Source organism: Arvicola amphibius, chromosome 2 (assembly GCF_903992535.2).
Source record: "Arvicola amphibius chromosome 2, mArvAmp1.2, whole genome shotgun sequence".
Lineage (NCBI taxonomy): Eukaryota > Metazoa > Chordata > Mammalia > Rodentia > Cricetidae > Arvicola > Arvicola amphibius.
This window is the reverse complement of record NC_052048.2, coordinates 116,143,125-116,151,743: the sequence shown is the minus strand read 5'-3', so window position 1 is coordinate 116,151,743 and position 8,619 is coordinate 116,143,125.

Here is an 8,619-nt window from a genome sequence, read left to right as displayed (position 1 = left end):
GACTGAACATCAAGAAATAATCAAAATACCAAGGCAAAAATGCCTAGTTTTGTAGACTCAAACCTATCAGTGAGGTTGTCTTTTTTTTTTTTTTTTTTTTTTTTTTTTTTTTTTTAAGTACTGTGTGTATAGAGAGCAAAGGGGCATTTTGATTTAGGGTTTCACTGTGTATCCTGTCTGTTCTGGAACTCTCTTCTAGACCAGGCTGGCCTCGAACTCACTGAGATCTATCTGCCTCTGCTTCTGAGTGCTGGGATTAAAGGCGTGTGCCACCACTGCTTGGCTTTTAATTACTTTCATGTACATGTTAATGTGTGCACACGGACGTCAGAGAACAACTGTAGGGAGCTGTTTTTCTCCTTTTACTGTGTAGGTCCCCGGGATGAAATTCCGGTCATCAGACTTGGCAGCAGGCACCTTACCCTGTTTATTGGCCTAGGTTGTCTTTATTTAAACAGTATCTCTAAGTGTGCCATCATCTTCCATACAGACACCAACACGGAACAACACAAACAGGGCACACTGATTGAGTCTAATCTGGAGGCCAGCACTGTTAGAAGGCAGTGTGTTGTGCTATTACAGATGGCAGTAGACGAAACACAGAGAAGTGGGGCTGTTCATCAGAAGACAGCTGATGAAGGCAGAGAGGAGCAAGGATGTGAGAAGTCTGAACCGATGACCCAGATCACACAGCATAAGAAACCCAAAAGGGAGAAGAAATGCAAGGGGTGGGGGTTCCTTCTCCACTGCCCGCTGTACAATGCTCTCCAGTGGAGGCACACATCATTCTGTAAAAAAACGAAACTTACACATACCACCAAGAAAGCCCCCGCTGCAGACATCTCCCTAGTTGGCCCTTAACTTCCTTTGCCTCTGGCTTCCAATGGCAGCTGTGGTGCCATCTATAGCCAGAGCAGCACTGTGGCCATGTCCTGCGCTTCTGCCCTTGCTTTCCCTTTGCTGAGGAAGGCTGGGACAAATATCATGACATGGATGTGATTGCCTGCCAGGGTTCCATCCTCAGTGAGGTTCTCAGGGTGCTGGATGCCACTATTTGTTTCTGCTTGCCACCCCTTTTCTCTAAGCCACCCTCTCTTCCATCACCTTTACCCCACCCCTGCCCTCCAACATGATGTCACTGTTCTTTCTTGAGACGTTGTTGCTGCTTTTGTCTCCTCTTGCCTTTGCCTCGGAGTTCTCTGGTCAATGTCCCATTATCAGAGCGCACTACAGGGCACTCCCTCCACCTCCTTTCCCCCTCTGCCCCACCCCGCCATGATCTTACCACTAAGAGTCCTCTTTTTGGTGCCATTTCAATCTCCCCTTCTTTACTGACTCTTCATTATGATCTGTGAACTCGCCCGTGAGAAAGCTTTTCTTTGACAAATCACTGTGAAATGCCCTGAAAGCCTCTTCTGTCTGAGGCCAGGGTCCTCCTGAGGGCTGTGGCCAGGAGTCTCTGACATAAGGAAGGTATAATTGCCAAAACCAAAAAGCAGAATTGATTTTCTTTAGCTTTGATAAGCTCCACTGAAGAAGCCAAAAGACTATTTTTGTTTGGCTGGGTTTTTTGTTTGTTGTTTGTTTTTGTTTGTTTTGCTATAATAATCAGAAAGCAAGATGTAAAGACTTCTATGGGCACACACTTTTTTCTCGGGTTTGCAGAGGATGTCTCTGCCTCTCAGGCCTTCTCACGTTCCCTTTAGCCAATTCTTCAGGGATAAATGGCAGCCTCTCCACTGTAGAACCCAATAGTTTCCCCTTCTTGGGTCTCACTGAAACAGAGCAATGTGCAGCCTTTCTCAGACCTTGGTTCCCTTGTCTTGGCTCATCTGAGCCTATGGCATCTTCTTGGCTGCTGCTGTGGCTGATTTGATACAGACATTCCTCGGAGTTCCATATCCCATCCATTTGGGTTCATTTCTTCCTCTACTCCACCAGAATAATTCTTCATAAAATTCTTAAATCCAGTTAAGACCTGTGCTTTCTTTTTTTCTCTCCCCAAATCCACTGTTCTCAAGAGTTCCCTGTCTGTTGTTGGCACGGGTTTGTTCTGAGGAACCCACCGTACCAACTGGTTACTTTCTGTGCATGCATCCTGTCTTTGCCTTGCAGTCCCCGTCCTTACTGACCCGAGTTATCAAAGTAGACTCTGGTCTGCTTGCTCCCAGTATCATTTCTTCTCAGCTCACCCTTGCTTATTAAGTTTCATTAATAAATGCACAAATTGATTACACCACCTCTCCTCAGTGATTCACCCAAGTCCTCATAGTTCTGATATCTTTAAATAGTGCCCTGGTTTATGAAGACCTTCGTAGTCTGCTATACAAGGGCTTCTATGTATCCCACTTTAACTCCTCAATTCTATTTCACTCCCCAATATTCATCACAAACATCTATCTCCATTCATTTACAACTACAGAGCATTCTCTTTTCTTGAAAGTCTCTTCACCTTTAGCGGCTCACCGCTTCCATAGCTTTCTCCCATCTATTCAAACATGAATCACTTTGACCCCCCAAAGCCACACAGTATTTTGTCTGTAGCTACACCACAGCACAAATTTCCTCAAGAAGCCAGTATGCCCTTGTGAAGCCTCTACCTCCAAAGAGCCTAACATGCCTGCATAGAGAGAGAAATCATTATTAGCTGAGTAATTTATTTTACTGTTGAACTGAAAGGAACTATCATGCCAGCGGCAGGCTGATTGCAGGTGACTGTGTCCATGTTTTTGTATATTAGTTTCTTGGGATCCTCGCCCAGGCTCAGCCAGGCCCACTGGAGCGGCCCTCCAACTTCATTCTTCAGTATTTTCCTTCCTTCTGGGCACAGCCCTCTCTGGTTTTTTTGTAGACAAAATTAAATCTTTGCTTCTCTCATTAATCTACTAGCTGCCGTTTAATCAAGAAACTTTCCCTTCTCCTTTTCAAATACAAACTAACTCTTCTTTTCTTTTTCCCTCTAAGGATGGACTTCACCTTGCAAATTACTCGACATGAATGGTAATCTCATTTCTTGTGCCTCCTACCCCAAGCACTGCTGCATCCAAAGCCATGAAAGGCAATTTTGGAGTTTGGGAAACGGACAGGACAGTCCTGAGGAGCTGAGAGCCTCCCTTGGGTCTTTGGAGTCATAATTTCAACTTTCTCTTTTCCAAGGCAGTAAATTCGGGAACTGGGAACAACGCCACAGGCCTTCTACCAAACCCGGGGCTGGGGGGGGGGGCGGGGGGAGTAGGCTGGGGTATAGAAACACAGAAAGAAGGGCAGGACACTTACGTGTTGGCCTGCCCTGATCGTGAGTCAGCACCTTGCGGTCAGCCCTCTGGCATCCCCCTGCCAGCTCTGGAAGAAACTGCTGAGCCCCACACCTTGTAGGCAGTCGTGAAAACAGATGATCCGAACTTGCTTTCTCTTCACAAACCCCAGACAACTTGTTGGCCTCAAATCTCCTCGTAGCTTCTAATGAGGAACCCATCACAGTCTAGAGCACTCACCACCCAGCCAGGAACATTCCTCTAGCGCTCCCAGCAAACAATCCTCCAGAAGGAAAAGGCCTCGAGATCTTGGGTCCAAGTCTCATAACTGCGCAGGCACACAGCCCGCTTTCATGCCACGGGCGGAAGTGGAGCTAGCATTACCACCTTCACCATGCAGGTTTCCATTCATGAGGCTAACAGAGGCATGAGGGAGGGCACTGTACATTCTAGCTGGGGCTTGGAGTGGCTTGTGCAGATGTTATAGCTATTCTTTCTAATCCATATGAGTTTTATTCAAAATTTTAGCTGACAGAAAAAGTTTAAAAAAAACAGAAAAATGAAAAACAAACAAACAAACAAACAAAAAACAACAACGACCAAACTTAGGGACAGCATTTTTGCTGCCTTCCTGCCAGGAACTGAAGAACTGAGACAGCCAGTCATTTCAGAGGAGAAAGACAGCTGCAACGTTTGAGGTGAAAAACTAGCGAATTTCCACAGGCCCTGCTGCCAGAGACCACAAAAGGTTTCAAACAACGGCTCACTTCAAGATCCAAGTGGATGAGTGTGTGTGTGCATGTGTGTGAGTAAGGTGTGTGTGTGTGCACGCGCGCACGCCCGCACATGTTCCTCTTACAGGAAGGTAAAGGCAGGAGGGTGGACAGAACGGGAGCTGCAAAGTGTCCTCACGTGGCTGGTGGAACAGGCAGGGGTGTACTTACAGTGCAGATTAATGAAAATGTTTTGCTGGCAGGAGGGGTTTGATTGCCCTGCTGCAAAATTGCTTGCAGATTCGAAAACAGCATGTTTCATTTCAAGCTCGTTCTCTCGCCATACATTAGCACTTGTCAATGTAACCATTAAGCACGGGCAGTGCAGAAATTTAATTACAAAACCATTTATTTTATTGAAAGAAAAATAAACCCAAGCTACCTCAAATGCATTAGGTAGGTTCAAAACATGTTCAGCTGATAACACCCAAGGGTAGGGAGGCTGCTGCAGGAATAAATGCGTCTTTCATGTGTGCTGAGCACTCGATATTAGAAACAGCTGCCTATAGGTCGCTCCTTATTTACGTTCAATTATGAATTAAGAAACAGCTGATTTAATGAAGGGACTTTTATATTTGAAGTCACTGGGCTACGGTATCCGTTCTTGTGCCGTTTTCTGCCTCCCCTTCTAATCACTGGAATTAAAAATGTTAATGAGGCAAACAGAACTTTTTTATTGAATGGGTTTCCCCTCCCAACCCACCCTTCACCCCCATCCTAGACTTGTCTTTTGTTCCCTAATGGTGGAAGAATGCAAGGTCTGTGGTATTAAAGGAAGTCACAAAAAATGTGCTAAACACATCAAAAAGTCTCCAATCTGTGTCTTATTTATGCCTTCTTCCCCTCTTCCACACGCACGTCTTCTCTGCAGTGGGAGAGCCAGCAGAGCAGAGCTCTCTGGTGAAATACTAGATTTGGGTCAAGCGGTGGGCTGATGTCACACTGCAAAACGCCTCTCCTTAGCACTAATGGGCTGCCAATAAAGAGTCTGGTATACCATTCTGCTGGAAGTGGGGGAAAGAATTATAGCCTGAGTGGTTTGGACTGATTTGTCAATTTAACCCCTCCAACACACACACACACACACACACACACACTCACAAACACACACACACATCTCCCACCCCTGTCTGAGATATCTACCCACAATTTTGTAGACATCCCCTCATGCGATCCACTCAGAGGAGGGACCTGGGAAGAGGAGTTCCTTTTATTTTAGTTTCCGCCGTGACAATACAAACTTCTAAGATTTCAAGGAGGCATCATTTGCTCATATGCGGGGCGGGAGGAAGCCTCTACTGAAAGAACATTGTTAGCTCTTTTAGCTAAACCCGAGTACAGCAGCAACAGACCTGTGGCACTGGCCCAGTGATGGCCCATCATGTGCTCCGACTTCTAGGAGGGCTTCCTGGCTTGTTTCAGAGAGGGAGCTTGGACCTCTAGAGCATTCTGGAGAATCGCTGCCAGTGTTCAGGGACACCCACATTACAACACTACCCTAAGATGTCTCCTCACTAGGAACAAAGAGACATTCATTGTCCAGATGGCTCAGAGTGACGTCAACTCTCACCTGGACATGTGACTGCCTCTAGCCCTGCTGGCCTGTTTTGTTCTAAGACCCTAGGAATCTGGGGCAGGAAAAACATTAAGAAATAGAGCAGACAGACAGACAGCCTTTAAACAACAGATGGGGGAAGGGTAGGATGGCAAACCAAAGAAGCCTCCAAGTCAAGAGACCTTCATCAAGAAGGCATCACTCTAAATATAGAGGGGAAAGAAGGGCACTGGGGAGAGAGCAGTGTTAATGCACTTCTGTAGTCATCCTGTGCATGGTTAACACATTGCTGTAGACATCCTAAGCATGGTTAACACATTGCTGTAGACATCCTAAGCATGGCTAATGCACTGCTGGAGACCTCCTAAGCATGGTTAATGCATTGCTGTAGACATCCTAAGCATGGTTAACACATTGCTGTAGACGTCCTAAGCATGGTTAATGCATTGCTGTAGACATCCTTCCTAAGTATCATACTCCACTCAGTAAAAGTGCACACCAATTCCACATGATGTCCCCTCTTATTTTAGCCTGGGGTACTAAAGAGGCCCCTCTGGGTTTACAACTGCTATTACATGTACATTGCCTATTATGTAATATTTCCAGACCTGGGTTTCAGGCAGGGGCATTAAAAAACATATTCTAACTTTAGAAATAGCAGTATTTTTTAAAAAATTAAGTACCACAATGGATTATTATTTAAGAATGACTTTGTTATTGTTTTGTTTGTTTGTTTTTTAAGATAGGGTTTCTCTGTGTATCCTTGGCTGTTCTGGAACTCACTCTGTAGACCAGGCTGGCTTCAAATTCAGAGATCCACCTGCCTCTGCCTCAAGCACTGGAATTAAAGGCTTGCACCACAACCATCTAGCAAAAGTGGCTCCATTTTTATGGTCTTCATGAGTAAGAAGACAATTTCCAGGGAAGAGAGAAGGAGTCTTCTCCTAGGAGCGTTGTGACAGCGTGGATGAAGCAGGCAAGCTCTTCCAGAACATCCTGCGGCTCAAATGCAAGAGAAAGGGAAGATGGACTGAGCCTCCATGCACAGGGTCTCTGGGGTATGAGAGGAGAGCATGCCCGAGAGAGGGAGGTATTTCACTTAAAACATTCATCTCACAGTCAAAGGTACCCCTTTTCCCTTTGGAACCCATAGCCAGCTCAGGAGAAGCCCCCTTTTCAGGCAGGCTAGTGGCAATGGGGCCAGTCCTGGAAATGGAACTTTCTCTCCCCGATCTTTCTTCTCTACTCATCTCTCTTCTTCTGGGGTCCACAGAGCTGAGCTGATAATAGATTTACAACATTTGGTTATAGCCATTTATGGACATCTGTGTCTTGAATATTTTCTACATGCTGGGCACTATGCTTGCATTGAAAGAGCAGTCAAGATGAAGATGGCTTTTTAATTATGCTTTATTCAAAACTCATGATATTGCATGGTTAATATTTATACATCTTATCATAATAGATGTCTACTGCATGTAAAACCTGAGTTGTAGCCTTAAACATGGATGGAAAAAAAAGAACTAGTACAACGTAAATACATTCTTCTAATGAATGGCTGAGTGAGTGGACTGCAAGATTAATCAACAGAAATTATCCTGTCTGAAAACAAGAGACAAAGAAGATTGGGAGAAAAAAAAAAAAAACAGGCTTCAAGTACACGTGGGACAATGTCCAAAGTCTCTAGTTAATTACTGTTCCAGATGGAAAGGACAAAAATAATGAGGCAGAACTATATTTGAGAAAACACTGGCTGAAAAGCTTCCATATTGAAAGATGTAAATTATATATCCCAAATCACAATAAACCCCAAACAGGAAAATTATAAATAAAGCTTCAATATCATAATTAAACTGCTGAGAACTAGAGATAAAGCGAAAATATTGCAAGGAACCAAAATAAAATGATACACACAAGGTAATGATACTTCGTATGTCTGTGGACTCACAGCGGATGTAAAGGAATGACCAATAGACTATACTGGTCCAGGTTTTTACACTCTGTGTGATGAGATACAATAGTAAGTAAGTGCACTAGAAAAATCCAAGGACGTTAATTATAATTACAATTTCATTTAAAAAGTAATTCAAGATGCTATAGCTTAAAAATTATGATATAAGTTAAAATAACATAAAATACATTCAAGGCATCTAAAAGAAGTCAAAAAGAGATGTGGATAGAGGAACTAAAAGCAGATGAACTAAAAACCGTGCTATTAAAAATTTAATCATAAAATTATATTAATAATGTCATTAAATGCTAGTGTGGTGTTCTTGTGAGACCCCCTAACAGTGGGAGCTGATGTATCTCTGACTCTTTTGCCTGCTCTTGAGACTCTTTTCCTCTTGTTGGGTTTCCTTGCCCAGCCTCTATATGAGGGCTTTTGCCTTGTCTTATTGTATCTTGTTTTGTCCTGTTGGACTGCCCAGTCTTGGAGGCCTTCCCTTTTCTGAAAGGGAAACAGAGGGGAAGGGGATCTGTGAAGGGAAGAATTGGGGGGCGGTAGCTAGGAAGAGTGGAGGGAGGGGAGACTGTGGTTGGGATGTATAATAACAAGAGAAGAATCTATTTTCAATAATAAAGACAAAAACAAAAAACCCAAAATATTCAAATAAAGAGACGAGATCTCCAGAACAGATTTGTTTGTTTATTTGTTTATTTATTCTTCCCTCATACAAGACATCCTGACCACAGCCTCCCCTCCCTCCACTCCACCCAGTCAGATCTGTTTTTTTAAAGCACAACCCATTAATATACTGACAAAGGAGATTAACTCCAAGAGTCAATTAGCAAGGAAGCATGATAATTCTAAGTGTCCATGTGCCTAAGAGGAATTTCAAGCTGGGCCTGGTAGTCCAGTCTCAAATCTCACCTACCTGAGAGTCCAAAGTAAAAGAACCATAATTCAGAGCTTAGCCTGGGTAACTTAATGAGATCCTGTCTCAAAATAAAAGTTAAAAGAGGGTTTGGAATATAGCTCAATGATAGAGGTCTTGGCTAGCATATGTGAGTACTGGGTTCAATCTGAACTACTGGG